The sequence below is a fragment of the Thunnus maccoyii genome, chromosome 5, assembly GCF_910596095.1.
Source record: "Thunnus maccoyii chromosome 5, fThuMac1.1, whole genome shotgun sequence".
NCBI classification, from domain to species: Eukaryota; Metazoa; Chordata; class Actinopteri; order Scombriformes; family Scombridae; genus Thunnus; species Thunnus maccoyii.
In genome coordinates, this window is record NC_056537.1 from 28,142,669 (window position 1) to 28,161,197 (window position 18,529).

General features: G+C 40.1%; 3 non-coding genes across 3 annotated transcripts; all 3 read right to left on the reverse strand.

Annotated features, from left to right (window-relative positions):
- Positions 1 to 3,632: 3,632 nt before the first annotated feature.
- On the reverse strand, positions 3,633 to 3,703 carry trnag-gcc. The gene has a single exon. It is a non-coding gene; the product is annotated as a tRNA-Gly (tRNA).
- A 608-nt stretch (positions 3,704 to 4,311) lies between these two features.
- On the reverse strand, positions 4,312 to 4,382 carry trnag-gcc. The gene has a single exon. It is a non-coding gene; the product is annotated as a tRNA-Gly (tRNA).
- Positions 4,383 to 4,990: 608 nt separating this feature from the next.
- trnag-gcc lies at positions 4,991 to 5,061 on the reverse strand. The gene has a single exon. It is a non-coding gene; the product is annotated as a tRNA-Gly (tRNA).
- Positions 5,062 to 18,529: the final 13,468 nt, after the last annotated feature.

Sequence of the window (18,529 nt, forward strand, 5' to 3'; positions counted from 1 at the left end):
AACAAGGAAGTTAAATTCCTGCTCTATGCTGATGACCTGGTGTTGCTGTCACCCACACAACAAGGGCTACAGCGGCACCTGGACCTCCTGGAGCAGTACTGTCAGAAGTGGGCCCTGTTAGTCAACTTTAACAAACCTAAAATCGTGATCTTCAGAAAGAAGCCCAAATCTCAGGAGACCAAATATTAATTCAAATTAGGAAACACCTTCTAGATCACAGCCTATACTATGATTACCTTGGGCTTAGAATCAGTGTCTCAGGTAACTTTGATCTTGCAGTGAATGCGCTGAAACAAAAAGCATGTAGAGTATTTTATACAATTAGAAGAATATTTCACAAACCAATGCATGCAGAGCAGAATTAGGCTGTTACCAATTGATTATTAACATTAAAAAAGAACACTTAAAATTTGGTTACATCTCAAATTGAGCCCCCAAGACACACTGAGATCTCAGGCACCACAAACCCAGGAGCTAAACCCCCAAAAGAGTCTCCTTTATCAGCTGGTCCTGAGACTTACTGATCAAATAACACCCAATACTGTTCAACCTCAGACCAGCACTGCTTTCCAATCATGAATCAGAGTAAACCAAATTATTAAACTAACAAAAGATGCTTATTTAGAACACTGGATGAATCAAACCAAAACTCAAAACAAACTAATTGCTATCTGGCCCTAAACCATAAATATAAAATGGCATAGTATCTCTTTACTATTAGAGATACAAAGCAGAGACAGATCCTGACCAAATACAGACTGAGTGACCACAGTCTAGTCATAGAGACAGGATGACACAAGAAGTCCGACAGAGAAAAGAGTCTGTGGTCACTGCATGACAAGTGAAGTAGAGACAGAGATGCATTTTCTCTTACAGCTATCATTAGGATACTATTGGATCATCATGCCCTGGGAGCATTATAGAGAGCTGAACTGATATTGGAACCTCCAGGTTCTTCGTGGTGAAAAGTAATCAAATACTGTACTTAAGCACAATCTTGAGATAACTTTAGTCACTTACCATGTAAATAACATAAGTTACAACAGCAGGATAAATCTGGGTGAGGAAAGTGGAAAAGCAGCTCTTGCCCATCTCTCATTACCACCTCTGAGGTGCCCGTGAGCAAGGCCTTAACCCCAACTGCTCCAGTGAAGCTACTCAGTGGCAGCAGATCAGACAGTGGTGTGATTGTGTGGAACTGTGTAAGTGTGATCAGGGTGTTCCTGCAAAAGAGAGTCTGCCTCTCATTCAATGTTTGTATGACTGCAGTGGAAGAGATATTTGCTAAAATGCAGGCTCAAGATAGTCACAAGCAGCAGATGTCCACCCACACAACAAAACACACAATGCAACACATTCACACTTCTGGTGTTGACAGGAAATTAAAAGGCAAAACAGCAGGGCCGGTGCACTTCCATGTCTTTCTCATTCTGGGAAAGTGTGTCCAAACTTTTGACCAGTACTGTATACACCAGACCATTCGCATACCTCTTCTCAGATTGTCAGATGAACCTTCTCAGTCATATTGTATGAACCTTTTTAATTGTTTCCTGCCTACCCTGTTTTAAACACTGACTGTCTTTTTGGACTCTTGCCTGTTAGCTTACATTATGCCCTGATGGAGTTGGCTCCTTGTTTTGATTGCCTACCTGCTGGCTTTTTGACACAGAGAGCTGCTTTTAAACTACCTGCCCTGTCTTAGAGTCGTACTTTTTTAGTCCAGACCTTGGTATACTGGAGACATTACAGAAATAAAATTAACTTGGCGAAGATTAAGGGGTCGATTACAAAAATCATGTCCTACACTAGTGTTGTCTTGCCATGCAGATTGTTTCGGTTACATTTGCCTTCCTTCTGAAATATCTGCCTCTGAGTTCTCTGCTTCCTCCCCAGTACAATGGAGATGAATGGAATTTTAGTTTGTGGTTTTCACAGCAATGACATTTGGCATTCAAAAAATCCAACAAAGCAGAAACAGTGTTCTTTTCAGAAACAGTGTCCCTGTTACTTTAAATAATCCACAGAACATGCACTCAACAGTTTTCACAGGGACTACTTCTTTAGTGAAAAGTAGTTCCACCTAAAAAAGGATCACAATGAGCTCTGTGGATCAGGACATTGATTCTGGATTTTTCTTTTTAAAATCTAATGTAATTTTCCAATATTGTGAGCACCACAAAACAAATGCCAGTAATAAGATGCAAGTCATTAGTCATGAGACTTTTAAGAACTCTAAAACTACAGCAGTTATAAAGTGATGTTGACTCATCTAAGTGATGTATTAAATCTTAAGACAGACACTTCAGCTGATGTGTCACTCCCACAGTGAGAGAATATGTCATTTTCCATATGCAAAATATCTGTTTTGTAACAAATGTATGTCAAAGGCTGATAAACATCTTGTCAGACATGAGCTGCTGCTCCACTGTGCTCCTCAAATGTACGGCAGTATATTTATGTGAGTGGATTTAGAGTGTTTGATGGTAAATGATGAATAAATAATACAGAGACTGTGAATTGAAAAGCCTACAGTAAAATACAGAACATAAATAAGGTTGTCACTGTCACTGGCTTGTAGAAATGAAATATAAACACTTCACTTGTTGGCTACAGAGTGAGTGGAAAAGTATATATGATGCATTTGAAAACCTTGTCTCAGCAAAGAACAAAAGTTGACAAAATAACAAAGAGAAGACTTTGGCAGTTAAATCCAGAAAGCAGACAGACTGGTACCAAAAAAAACTCAGAATAAATCCTTGGGTAATGAGCCTTGTTAAATTACACGTTACATATCACATGTCTGCGAAACTTTTTTTTTTCGTTGTGTTGGTAAGAGGAAGCAGCCAGTCCATCATCATGTATTGAAAAACAGATTTATTTGTATTTGGCTTGAAGAAATGAAAAGCTAAAAGCCAAAAAACATTTTATTCTTTATTGTCAAGCAGAGTGGAAAATTGACTGAAAACAAACTTCACCATCAAAAAAAAACCCTAAACCAAACCAAACCAAACCAAACAAAACAAGACAAAAAATAACACATTTTAACGTAAAACAAAATACTGTGGAGAAGGACTGATGGCTAAGTTTTTTTAAAGTTAAAATTCTGATTGTACTTAAAAGAATTCAAAGTTTTGTATTATTTCCATGATGACTTGCTGATACTGTTGAGACACAGTTTCAACAAATTGGCTGTCAAGTACAATCCTGTGTGACACAAATAATAATTTCTTTAGTCTTATCACCATTAAAGCAGTCTTAAACTGTAGGAACTAATCTTGCTGTTAGTGTTCGAGCGAAGCTAACAAGTTTGCTAACTGACAGTTGGCAAGCTTGTAAGCTCAGAGAACTTCATTTCCTCTCTTCAATAACTTTCTAGTGGACAAAATGGTGTGTAATGGGGAAAAAAATGCCAGGGGAAAAAAATAAGTACAGTGGGGCCAAGGTGACTTGCTAGCGCTCGGCCAGCCGGACCAGATGGCGAGTTGGATGTTAGCTCAGCACCAACAGCAGTTCTCCAACTGGTGTGACGGCTTCAATGAATTGTTGCAGTATTTACAGCTATCCCCCATAGGATGGGGTAATCCTATTCCTAGAAAAGGCCTGCTGTCATGCAACGTGCAGTGAAACCTTGCTGCATTGGCCGGGAATCGAACCCGGGCCTCCCGCGTGGCAGGCGAGAATTCTACCACTGAACCACCAATGCTTGAGGAGCTAGCTGAACATGCATGGGAATTTACCACCCACCCAGAAATTACTAGCGTTAAGTATCGGTGTCCATTTTCAGGAGCAAGCCAATCACGTTGCAGCCTATGACATAATCTGTTGTGCTTACTATGCACAGAGACTTTTGTTCCCTGACTTCAGCCTCTTAGAGAGGGCCTCATCCCAGACCTGAAGGACCTCACTAAATCTGCGGTACAAATGCATCCTTTCAATAAACTGTAGGAACTAATCTTGCCGTTAGTGTTCGAGCGAAGCTAACAAGTTTGCTAACTGACAGTTGGCAAGCTTGTAAGCTCAGAGAACTTCATTTCCTCTCTTCAATAACTTTCTAGTGGACAAAATGGTGTGTAATGGGGAAAAAAATGCCAGGGGAAAAAAATAAGTACAGTGGGGCCAAGGTGACTTGCTAGCGCTCGGCCAGCCGGACCAGATGGCGAGTTGGATGTTAGCTCAGCACCAACAGCAGTTCTCCAACTGGTGTGACGGCTTCAATGAATTGTTGCAGTATTTGCAGCTATCCCCCATAGGATGGGGTAATCCTATTCCTAGAAAAGGCCTGCTGTCATGCAACGCGCAGTGAAACCTTGCTGCATTGGCCGGGAATCGAACCCGGGCCTCCCGCGTGGCAGGCGAGAATTCTACCACTGAACCACCAATGCTTGAGGAGCTAGCTGAACATGCATGGGAATTTACCACCCACCCAGAAATTCCTAGCGTTAAGTATCGGTGTCCATTTTCAGGAGCAAGCCAATCACGTTGCAGCCTATGACATAATCTGTTGTGCTTACTATGCACAAAGACTTTTGTTCCCTGACTTCAGCCTCTTAGAGAGGGCCTCATCCCAGACCTGAAGGACCTCACTAAATCTGCGGTACAAATGCATCCTTTCAATAAACTGTAGGAACTAATCTTGCCGTTAGTGTTCGAGCGAAGCTAACAAGTTTGCTAACTGACAGTTGGCAAGCTTGTAAGCTCAGAGAACTTCATTTCCTCTCTTCAATAACTTTCTAGTGGACAAAATGGTGTGTAATGGGGAAAAAAATGCCAGGGGAAAAAAATAAGTACAGTGGGGCCAAGGTGACTTGCTAGCGCTCGGCCAGCCGGACCAGATGGCGAGTTGGATGTTAGCTCAGCACCAACAGCAGTTCTCCAACTGGTGTGACGGCTTCAATGAATTGTTGCAGTATTTGCAGCTATCCCCCATAGGATGGGGTAATCCTATTCCTAGAAAAGGCCTGCTGTCATGCAACGCGCAGTGAAACCTTGCTGCATTGGCCGGGAATCGAACCCGGGCCTCCCGCGTGGCAGGCGAGAATTCTACCACTGAACCACCAATGCTTGAGGAGCTAGCTGAACATGCATGGGAATTTACCACCCACCCAGAAATTCCTAGGGTTAAGTATCGGTGTCCATTTTCAGGAGCAAGCCAATCACGTTGCAGCCTATGACATAATCTGTTGTGCTTACTATGCACAGAGACTTTTGTTCCCTGACTTCAGCCTCTTAGAGAGGGCCTCATCCCAGACCTGAAGGACCTCACTAAATCTGCGGTACAAATGCATCCTTTCAATAAACTGTAGGAACTAATCTTGCCGTTAGTGTTCGAGCGAAGCTAACAAGTTTGCTAACTGACAGTTGGCAAGCTTGTAAGCTCAGAGAACTTCATTTCCTCTCTTCAATAACTTTCTAGTGGACAAAATGGTGTGTAATGGGGAAAAAAATGCCAGGGGAAAAAAATAAGTACAGTGGGGCCAAGGTGACTTGCTAGCGCTCGGCCAGCCGGACCAGAAAGTGAGTTTTCACACATACAAGTGTGTAAATTGAGTTTTCTTACTTATGCAGGCCAGAATGACTTATTATACTCTGTCTTTTGTTGTTATAGAAACTACATACCCACTACCTCTGCTTTTTGTTAAACCACAAGCGCTGGCCAGCCCCAATGGAGAAGGCCATCGACAACCTGCTCAACAAACACCGTGGGCAGAAGGATATGCTCAAGCATGTGGACCAGGACTATGCTACCCTTGTTAACAGCTCCTGTAGAGACCCAAACAGCATGCTCCACCCAACAACCAAATTACACATTGCACAACATTTAAAGCACCTGGCCAAGTTGATGAACACCAGCTCCTCTTTAAACACAAGCCCAGAAAAACTCCAAGACAGGCAGCAACTCTGGCACTCTCTGACAGTGGGGAGTGAAACAACAAGAATGCCCGTTGTTACCATACCTATCGCAACAGTAAACCCACCTCCACCTGCTCAGACCCTGGCCACACCTCTAACCCAAGACTCCATTGAGAAGATTGTCAAAACCATCATGGAGAGGCAGCAGCAGCAACAGCCACAACAACAACCAGGATAAAAGAGGCCACAGACAAAAACGTGTCTTTCCTGGGCCAGCCAAAGTCCAGATATGAGAACAATGGTTCCTCCATCCATTTCTTCTTCCAGCAACGTCCCGTCAGATACTTCTACTGCTCCAATAAGATTTTTAAAACTTATGGTGCTGAAGGTTTGACAAACCCTAAAATGCCCTTCAAAGATTTTGCAGGGACAGAATTCTTTCAGCGGGAACTGGATGCCACAAAGAAGAATGTGGAGGAGAGAGGACAACAGAAAAGAAAAAGGGCAGAATCGTAGCACACAGGTCGAAAGTGTCAATTCTGTAAAATGGAACTGAAGCAGGGCCCAAACAGTCCTCATATTCATGCAGGCTTCCCTGGAGTGGTGGGGAAATACATTTACTGTCCAGCAAAAGTCTTTTCAATATACAAAGATCAGGGCATGGGCAGGAGATGACCTGGAAAGAGTTCCAGGAGTCTCAATTTTATGAGATGGAAAGACAGAGATGGGAAGTTGAAAAGGGAAAATGAGACAGGGAGAGGGAGAGTGTTTTGTCATGTGTGTAAATATCTTTTACTCATTTTATCCTTATTTTAAAATGCTCATTTTTCTATTTAGTATTTTATGAGACTGCTATTTTTATGTGTCAAATTGAGAAAGTGTTCTATTTTCAAAACACGAGTTCTGCAATTTCAAGTCTTTCTGTATATAGAATTAATCTGGTTACCTTTGCTGGACCCTCTGGTGGCTCACTCATTTCAATTATTTGTGTGCCTCAGAAGTTAGTTTTGCTCTGTCAAAGGACTAGCAGAACCTGCAACTGTTTAATATTCTAATATATTAGTGCTGCAACAGTTATTCGATTAATTGATTAGGTGTAGACTATTAAATTAATCTATTAATAATTTATATTAAACTATTTTGATAATTGATTAATCATTTGGAGTCATTTTTTTCAAAGAAAAAAAGACCAAATTTTCTTATTCCAGCCTCTCCAATGTGAATATTTTCTGGAGAACACCCTCAGTCCAACAGTCCTCAGCAGCTGGAACATAAACACAGTCAGGAGGACTGTCTTGGAGAGAGAGGAGAACGAGGGTGAGAAAATAGAGTCAAAATCAGGGCAGCAGTGTGTCTAAACACATCAAAACAAGGCAATAAGTTCAACAAACCATTCAAGTAGAGTTGCAATGATTAGAAGATTCATCACTTAGTTGCCAACTATTAAATTAATAGCCAACTTTTTTGATAATCGATTAATCGTTTTGTCATTTAAAAAAAAAAAATCTAAATTCTCTGATTTCAGCTACTCAAATTTGAATATTATCTGGTTTCTTTAGTTCTATAGTATGTGTGGACAGTTAGTTTGGGACAAAACAAGACATATGAAGACATCATCTTGGGCTTTGGGAAATAGTGATCAACATCAAGAAAATAATCAACACATATATCGATAATGAAAATAATTTTTAATTGCAGCTCTGTAATATATTTTATTTTTTATTTGAATTGTGTGTGTGTGTGTGTCTGTTTATGACCCAACACCACTGGTTCTATTGGTGTTTGATCAATATTATGACTGTTATAGTTGTCAAGAGTGTCTAATAAACAATATTTAATTCATCAATGTCTACATGTCTCATTGATAAATGAATGATAATTTAAACATGTTACACTGAGTAAGAAAACTGTAATATTATTTAATAGCCACATGTAAGTCAGGTACTTGATATTACTGGGCCACTAGGCCACACTAGGCTAAGTTTTGTTTTGCTTTACTATTTTTGTCTTTATGTGCTAGCTTTGACTTCATTTGCATGAGGAATTATATGTTTGTTTTTCTTTTAAATTACTAGATTACTTAAAAAAGCCATAAACATTGCCACTTGGCTTTCTGCCACTACAATCTAATGATAAACTGAAGAAAAAGTGCACAACAAAGTAGCATTCATGTTTATTGATTCTAAATAGCTATTTATCTTTCATAATGTATGACAGGCTTTGCCATGACAGGGATTCGAACCCAAGTCCAGTCTGAAATAGTCAGGTGGAAACTGCTGCATGAGAAAGCAGTTCAGCACCTTGGACAGCGTGAATAATGGTGCAATTTCATTTGCTGTCACTGTGTTCCACCTATACACGACTGGCCCCCACATGGCAGGCAAGAATTCTACCACTGAACCACCAATGCTTGAGCATTTGTTGGTATTTGGCCAATTTAAGTCCTTAGACGTCACAGCTTGAGTAAAGCCTGAGCTAGCGTGCACAGACAGGCCAGCAAGTCAGAATCACTGCCTCCCAGTATATCGCCTGCAAGTGCAGTATACCACCTGCAACTGGTCGACAGTGTCATGGTTGTTTTTGGACAGACTACTTGACTTGTTTTCAGTAAGCACAATTTTGCCCTCAACTTGTTGTTTTAGGAAAAAACTAGAGTACTTGCTCAGAAGATGAACTTATCTGAAATAAGTCAGGATGGCCGAGCGGTCTAAGGCGCTGTGTTCAGGTTGCAGTCTCCCCTAGAGGCATAGGTTTGAATCACACTTCTGACAATGGTGTTTAAATATGGCGGTATAGGCTTAACGGTGCTAGTAGGACCCTTTAAGGACAACACACATTGGCAGCGTATGACATGCATCACAACATTCACACCCATTGCTTTCTATGTAAGACCACACAGCAGCACCAAATGGACGCACAACAACAGATTATGAGTTGTTTGTTTATTTAATCATTTATTTGGCTCCGCCAACACAAATAGTTCAGTGACTGGACTGTTGCCAAGCAACACATAAACCTTGTTGCTGTACACTAGCTTCTTACTCTGTATAGGTCTATATGTTAACGCAGGCCAGCTACTTTGTATCATGTACTATATATGTATATGTATGTATATATGTTTATCTGTTTCCATTTATTGTGCAACTAGTGAAATAAAATCTGTTGACATGCTTTGGTAGTATGTGTGATTCCGATGAGGGTTAGGGTTACAGCTTGATCAGACAGTATGTTGATCCATCATTTCCTGCTCACCATGGATGGTATCCAGTAACTTTTTAGTGAGCTTTCAGACCTGCAAGACAAACGAGTTTTTTGTTTACCAGCATATTTTTTGTGTTCGGCGATTCATTATAAATCGCAATTCAAATCGTAGTCTCTGTATGTTTCTGTAAAGCATCTTACCTATGCCCAATCACTGCCATGATCTCTCTCACCTCGAGTCCTGCATGAGACAGTTTCTGTATGGCAGTGGCTCTCAGGCTGTGGTTGGTGTAAGACATGTGTCCTTGCCTCCTTGCACATCCAGGGTAACATCCCAGGGGAACAGTGGTATACCAGAAGCTGTCTGTTGGAGTTTGTTACAATCTAAGCTAGATAACAACTGTTAATGTAATTAACGGTTATAAGAACATCAGCATTCATGGAGTATGCCTCTTGTAAAATCAAATTACTTGGCTGGAACTAATTGTATAATGATATTTTTATAGTAAAATACTGTATGAAGAAACAGGGTTCTAGTTGTGATAGTGGTTTATGTGTATTTTTATCAGGGGGCAGATGTTTAAAGATTGTGTGTGAGTGTGTGATGTTGGTGTGAGCTGCACTGCAGTCAATTTTATTCATTACTGAACTCTGATCCATTTTAGGCTGCCACTGTCATGGATCAATGCAGGTCACTTAACCATGATGGATCGGATTATAGCAGTACAATCAGATTTTTGTTGTGGATGTGTTTTTAGATTGGTGGTCTGCCAGGACGTTTTGTAGCCTGTGTGGCACTGAGAGAGAGAGAAGGTGCTTTGAGTTTATCTTGATCTCTAAGATTTTAAATTGAGTCTTTGCTTAGGCTGTTGTCACACCTGCAGTGTGTTTTTCTGATTGCAAATATTAGCACCTGCTGGTCAATAGCCTACCTGTGCCCAGCAAAAAATATTTACTTGTAAAATCCACACTCACCCCTATAATGTACCTTGACACACACAATGTGTGTTATGGATGTCAACTGATGCTGTTGCTACCTTGAGAGTGGTATCAGTCTTCTTATGTAACTTTTGCCAAGAAAGCAATTAAACGTATTTTCCAAAATGTCAAACTACTTTTTTGAGAGGTCTGTTTTTTTTGTAAAGAAAGCCAACTAAAACAGTGTTCTCTGCATACTCAAGCTTACAAAATCCTGCTGTTTAATTATAAAAAGAACACATCCATAAGGAGCACATGTACATACAGTGGTTTAAAAGCCCGAACTAAAATACACAAATAAAACTTAAACACCTCATTTTGGATGCATAAGATGTTTAATAATGGCATTATAACCTATATGAGTGGATTACTAAACACAGTAAGTTTTGTGATAGATGTGGGTTTTTATAGAAAACATGAGAATTGTATTAGGTGAAGTAAAAAACAAAATAAATATTGACTAATGAAACAGAAAATCATTGAGAAGCCCTGCTGGAAAGTGTCTCTTTATCTTGTAGGATCATTTTTGTTCATTCTGCAATATTCCTTGTGAAGAGAATCTTGTTGTGCTCGGGCGATTACATCTTGTGTATTTCATGCCAATAAAGCACTTTTGAAATGAGCTATGAGATATCAGATAAGGATGAGAGAGAGGGAGGGAAAAGCCAAAAGAAGCCTTTTGTATGATGTTGTTTTCCCCTCCAGTGGCAGTAAGAATGGATGTGTGAGCCTCCTACACACTGCAGGTTTCTTCCCAAACTGAGAGGCAGCTGGAGTGGCTTCACTGGCATCAGACCTCACTTGATGCTCCCACGGATGCCTTCACTGCCTGTAAGTGCACCTTGTGAACACCTTCCTTAGAGTTCAGAAGCCACAAAAACATTTAGTCACATTAAAGTATCTAACCTAAAGCACATTAAAGTGCTTTAGGTTAGATATAATGACCAAATGGACTGTGTACTGAAGAATTTAGAGAAGACTCATTTGCACTGAATTCATGATTTAATTAGTTTAATAGCCATTCATGCTCCAAATACAATTTTAGGTTATTCAACTGTATTTGGTATTTCCCATGGCCCCTAAACCACCATAGTGTTCAGATTTAGCCAAAAAAAGTATGAAAAGAATACAAGAAGATTTAAAAAGCCACTTTGATGTCAGAAGGATGCAAGTTTGAACTCCTTTGGGTGATTGGTGCATTCACATCATGCAGTGTAAGCACATTTTGTTCCTGCAACATTAAATATCCCCTCCAGACATTCTATGACATGAAAATACTGTGTTACCATGTTAAAATCCTCAAAATGACATTTTCTTCTATCCTTTTACTGAAATATTCATTTATGTTAAGTTTATTTTTAAATATATTGACCCTGAAGAAAGCAGAATCAACCTTACAAAGCCTATCAGGTGTAATTTGTAGCTGTACAATGCAAACTCCTCCTCAGGTTGTTAAAATTTACTAATGCTAACACACAATGCAGAGGACATGACTATGCTGTCCTCAATGATATATGGCTACAGCAAATTTTCATTTCATGACTAGATGTAGAAGATTCCATGAAGAGGACTCAGTAGCTTGTATTTATGCTAAATCTAATGTGACATAAATGTGGCGTAATTCCTTTCTCCAAGGACTAGCAATGGAAATGAGTGAACATTAATCAAAATGTTCTGACTGACTGATTCTGCAGTAACCCACATATTTAAATCTACATCCTCTAAACCTAAATGGTCCAAACTCAGACTGGAGCGTCATTTGCATCATTAGTTTGACCAGGCTGCACAACATCTGAATGGAGTTAGAATTTATTTTGTAAGATAGAGTCCAGAGGACTGAGGCCATGAGAATTTGTTGCTCTGCAAGCTCTAAGTGTCGCCTCTGGAGTCCTCAGTGGCCCTGCAGACAGAAATAAGGGCAGATAAGAGAAGGTGGAGAGGCAGGAGAAGAGAGCTGTAACAATGAATTTGGGACAAAGGATTGTGGGGGCTTACATCATGGTGGTTGGGTGATCTGTGAGTCAGATAGTGTTTAAGGTGATTTGCCATGCAGTATGTGAGCAGCACCTGGCTTCAGTGAATGGCTGAGGGGATAATCCCTCAAAACAGCATCTACTTTGTCAATGAAAATCCTGGAAATTCTGAAAACTCTCTGAGATTAAAGGATGGGACCAACAAACCTTGATGATCCGGCACTTTGTAATGTGTTCTGTTTCCAGTACAAATGAAAGGAACAATCTGATCACAAACCAGCTGAAATTAGAGATGAAAAGTAAATTAATAGAAGAATATTTATACAATTAATTACAGTTATTTAAAGGAGAAGTCCAGTGATTTAGTGTCGCACTTTCATAAAGTTGGGCGACCTCATACAGACAGATTTTAAAAAAAAGAGCGGTCAAAATCAGAGTAACAGAGGCTGAGATATCCTGACTTTAGGTGAGGATATCAGGTCTTCCAGAATGGGTCAAGTTTCCAAAACACTTGATCCTCCATTTCCCACAATGCACCTTGCATCTTTCCATTAGGCCCTCCCTGCCTGGGAAATGCCAACATCTTTCAAATTTGACTCCCCCAGTTTGTAACTCAGGCTTTTTGTAATAAATGTGTATTCCCCAATCCCAAACCATGATAACCCTGATGACATCACCATGATATCATCATGGTTATTTTCTCAGACAGGACAAAAGCTCCTCCAGAGACATGCCATTGTACAATGTTTTCACATGCTGACTGACTAGTAAACTGACATTCATGTGGAAAATTGGTGTTGTCTTAAATACAAAAGTACTATCAATATAATTACATGTTAATTTTTCCCCCCACCCTCCTCCAGATAGTGTCCTTGGGTATAAAACATGAGTGTGGTGTGTCCCTCATCAGGACATCTGGGTATGTTCAGGAACATTTGCAGCTGTCAAAGCATGAAGTTGCAGATGTAGTTCTAGCTACTGCTAAAACGAGACATGACCAATTAGTAACCTGTTTTTCATGAAGACAAAACGGGCTGAGTGTGACCTGAATGACATGGCAGTGATGCATGCTGGGTGATTCAGCATCAACCTGGTGTGTACTAGAGAATTCCACATAATTTGCGGGGGAGGGGGAGATTTGTAAATGTCAGACTGTGTGCAGTGTGATGACTGGGAATGCTACTTTTATTTGTTGGGAGATGGGAGTTAAACACCAGCCACCTGTCCACTCCTGCTCAGCCCTGACTAGTAAGTGGGACCAGTTATTATATAACAGGAAGTTCTTTACTATGAAAACGACTGATCTGGCTGTGAGTCAAATGAAGGCTTATTGTTAATTTGTGAATCCACCACCCAGCATGACAGCGGGCTGAGAACAGCATTTTGTGGCTATGTTTGTGTTGCGCACCAACTCAGGAAGCACCGTGAAGTGCTTTTAGGTGCTTTTTTGATGGTTTGTCAAATGCAAACACACTTTGAGGAGGCTGCTCTGCACGCACACACACACACACACACACACACACACACACACACACACACACATATCCAGAATGATGATGAACTCCTCTTACAGGCATCCAGATGAATTATACAAAGTGGTTCAAAAGCAGCCTCTTGTCCTGTGAGCCCATTAACCATGACAGTAATTCCTGCTCCTGCCAAGGCGAGGTGGTGGTTTGCTATGTGTTTGTGCGTGTGTGTGTGTTTGTGTGTGTGTGAAGAAAAAGAACACTGGCAAAGTTGGCAAGCACATATTTGCTGACTAGATCATATTGAAGCCACAGAAAACAGCCCTGTTACTCTCTGATTGATCATCAGAGGAGGTGCAGCATAGAATCACGATGAGGGAGTAAAATTTTGTTGCCTAAGGAGTGCACCTCTTTGTGTGTGTGTTGTGGTGGGTTGAGTGAAGGGGTTAGCTTGTCATAAGTCTAAAGACAGAGGGAAAATCCCTCCGTCACAAATTCTTTGACTTACAACCCAGTGCTGCAGAGGCTGAAATAAAAATGAACATACTGGCTGCAGCAGAGATGGAGAGATACATCATTGTAAATCAGAGGGTTGATTAAATGCCTGAAGTATTGGAATGAACCGTTGGAAACATTTATACCAACATTTAACATTTACACTCCCAAACTATGAGCACTGCTGACATTTCTCTGCCAAGGTGAGAGGCAGGAATGTCTTTTCAACCTAATTGAATGACTGCTGTGGCTAGAAATACCAAAATTTTGGTCCAACAATAGGGAGTTAAGAATAAATAATAGACCTGTTGGAAAACCAACCCACTCTCACATTAAAATGTGTAATAGCTACGTTGGTCCATAGCGCAAAACGTATTAGTTTCACAATAATGGCTATAAAATCGTGAGATGCCAATGTTTCTATTGGCCTGCATCCACGTGTGACAAGTCAAATTTCTGACTCTTTGAGTTGCCAGTAAAATGGTGCATCCAATACTTCTCCAGAAATACCTTATAAGATGTTGTTTTGTGTCACAATAAACAAAGTTAGAATGAGTGAAGGACTCAGCCGCATGCTCCTTGCACTAAATCTGAGTGCCATCTCTTCAGAAAGCTGTTTCAGGTAACTCAGTAGCCTTGCTTCTCAGAACAGGCTCTAAGTACTGTAGAACTACTGTTAATGACATGAAATCACGCTGGTAGAAAACCAAGAAAGTAAAGGTGGCTGATGACAGTAGATGAAAATGAAAAGTTCAGATGCTTTAAAAGACACAAATTGGCTTCCTGTCCTGTCATTTGTTGATGTTGTCTTGTGCAGTGTGAACCAACACTGTGAGCCACAACAGCACACATTTACCTCCATCTATGCTATAGCATAATGGCAGATTACCATCCGTCTGGACTTTGACTCATATCCTGCAGACTTTCACAGCCAATATCAAATTACACAGCCACTACTATTTTAATAAACGCCTTGTCTGGTAAGCTCTGCCAGTCATTTTGAGATTATCATTAGGCCTTTGTGTTCATTCTGTGTTCATCTCCACCTCCATGACATTCCTGCGAGACACAAACACAAAGACATGCTCATGAATATCACGCATACACACACGCATTCTCTTGTTGTCTCATCTCATCTGATACTATTTGATGTAGCAAGCTGTCTGGAGCCTACACTACACTTACTGTATTGTCTATATCAATTCACTTCTCATTACTGGTAGTGCCAACTCCCCTGCATCCTTTATTCCCATCATCATCTCTCACACACACACACACACACACACACTCTCTTCTTTATGCTTTCCTTCCCTCTGACCTTGATTTCTTTGCTGTTTCAACTGCAAGATGAAGAATATCTGAGCTACACGGCTCTCTCCAAACACCTGGTACAACTGTGTTAGAAGACCCAGTGTGGAGGGCAGTTTGGACTTTGGAAGTTCGGACTTCCATCAGCTCTCTGTCGTAAAGAAGAGCGGTGTGTTTTTATGCAGGAGAACCTGAGCTGTTGTTACAGAGAACTTTGTTGAGATGTCTACCTGATGTGCTCTTATCTCTCCAAGCAGTCATTTAGTCCACAAAGCTGCTGTTGGTGCCCAGCTGCTCCCCCTAATGAGACCATTGATCCTCCATACATGCAGCCTCAACTACACACACACACACACCAACCTGCAGAGGTAAGGGGACATGAATGAAGGACTAAATTACTAAATAAAGTCACCTTTATTTATATAGAGCTTAAAAATACAAAACTGGTGTGTGTAGCATATTTTAAGTAGAGTGATCAGAAAATAAATGACTGAATGGATTACTCCACATAACAAGTGAGTGAATGAATGAAAGCATGAATGAAAATGAAAAAATGAACAATACTAGTTCTGTTAAAATCAGCCACCACTTATGAATCCTTTTTGTCTAAAACAAACATCAAACACAAAAATACCTAAAAAAAGAAAAAAAAGCAAATTTTATTACTTTATTGAAAATGAAATTACCTGTAAATACATTAAACACATTTTGCAAATCTCTCTGTAAATGTAATGTATTGTATTTTTTGTCAAAATTAAATGTTATATGCCTTTATCCTTGTCAGAAAGATGCTCTCAAATAATCATATTGTATGAAATCTTGGTTGGAATTAGATGGGCCCTCAAGATGCTGGGAATAAAAAGTTATTTATATGAAATTGTAAAATGTATAAAGTATATTTTAGTCAGAGACACTCAACATCAAAGAACTGACAGATCTGGTGGAAAAGGCTCTGCAGTTTAAGGGAGCTCAAAAAGAATCTGAGCAGAGATGAGGACTCTGCTGGCAGAACTAATACCTCCTTAACAAACATACATGAACACTCAATCTTAAATCAACAATCAGTCTTTGGGGTGGTGGAGGGAGCTATGACAAACAGAGTTGCAATGAGCCTATCAGCAGAATAATAGTGAGAAGTGTTATAATGTCCACGCTGTTCACATGTATGAATATGATTGGATGTTTGAAATGAGATTTGATACCCTTATATTATTGTCTTAAGATTATGTTGTACTGCCTTATAGTCAAAAGCACAAGACTTTTTGCTTTCTGCTTCCCATGTCAAAATGTTCCCAACAGGTAGCATTAAAGGTGAGCTGCGGGACTCGGTCACAGTAACTTAACTGCACATTAGACAGAAGCAGAGAGGGAAAGTCCAGGGAGGAAAGACAGATAAGGGATCAGCCTTCTACTCTTAATTCTCAGCAGAGACAGAAAGAAACTCCTTAGAGATACAGTGAATTAATTAAAAATACCTGTTACGGTGACAAATATGGGATGATTGTGACATACGCAGCTGTACGTAGAAATATTGATACTGATCTTCATATAGTATCTCTTCATCCTAGCAAACTGGGGGCTCTGCATTTGCAAATGTGAACGGGTTATTGTAATAAAACTCTGAAAAACAACTTGCTCTCTCTAAATTCATCTTTACGTTTTCACAACAATATTACATAGTCATTGTGAGAACAATGAGACCAATCAGCTAATACATGTGTGACTTCAGAGCTTTTCCTGAGTCATTAGACAGAGTATTTTTTGTAGTGTGGAGCCTTATGTGAAGCAGTATTTGTCCAAAAGTCAAAGATCTCTGTGTGCACAGTTTTGTTCAGGTAAGTTACCATTAGCTATAGAAACAGGCAGGTTTACTGGTCTCCTTGAGGAGAAAAGACTCTGTTTGCTGTGTGATGTTGGTGAGACTGAAGACGAAGTCCATTTCATGTTTTATTGCTCATTATGTAATGATTTTAGAGCTATACTATTCAGTAAAATGTCCTTAATTTCTGATGAATAATTCTAAAAAACTTGAGCTGTATTTCAGGAAGGAAACCTTTGGTGGGGCTGATTTTTATTTGTGGAGCAGGTACAGAAGACAAAGTTCTTTGTTTACAATGTAATGTAAGATGTTTTCTTCTTGTTTATGTTTAACAAATGTTTCACCACTGCAGCTGTTTTTTGGTGTCTTGTAAGTCCATGTGAGCTAGGCACACTAACTAACTAAATGTATATAAAACAATATTGGAGCAATATTGAGGACATTCCTCTCTGAAAGGTGCACTTGGTAAGTCCACTCCTACAACAGATTTGGACAAGAAGAGGTTATAAACAAAGGAATTGTGCTGATGCTGGGGGCAGGCAGTAATGTCTTTTCCAAAAATGTGAAACCAGGTTTCCAGAAGAGAGACCTAGACCATGCTAGACCATGTTCTACAAAACATTAAAAACCTTTTAGAAAAGTTTATGATATTGACAAGTCTTTTTTTGGTCTGAACCGTGAGATTTTCAGCTTTCGGCCCTGATGGAAAACGACCTTCAGGGCCGAGTTACAGTGCGTGCAATCACTTGATATGGGAGCAGAAGCTTGGGGGGGGGTCAAATATAGTACTGCACCAGAAAGAAAGGGCAGGTACCCCTGAATCATATGATGTATAACACTTGATACTGACTTAAAGAATAAGCTCAGAAGTGGCAAAAATATAAAAGGTGCTTCTTTGTATGTGGAGGTTTTAGATTAACATTAATATTGGTATGTAGCATGCTGATGAATGAAGCAGCCCCAAACGTTACTGAGAATAACTGGCCTATGAAAGTTAGGAGGCTAATTTCAGTCCTGTCTGTTCCATGCTTATTAAAGGGTTGGCACAGTATGTACAGAACATGCAGTTTCAAATCTGGTATAATATTTCATTACTAGAACCCTGTTTGTTGCTGTCTCCAGAAGTGAGAAACTGAACAAAGTTGGTGAAATTGTTGTAGAAGTTTGTGCGAAGCCTGCTGTCAGCCATTATGCTTAATGGAAAATGCTCTGATCACACTCTGATCAGACTTTAGTGGCATAGTCAACCCTGATTTGAATTTTGCCTGCTTTTACACCAACCTATTCCTTACCTCCTGTAATCCCATCGTGTTCTGTGCAGAGACTTTTTGTCCCTCCTAGCAATGGAACACAGAAGCAGACTCACCTGACTCGGTGCGTTCAGTCTGACTGTACTGTCAGGAAACAAAGGCACACTTATTTGATGGGAGGTAAGA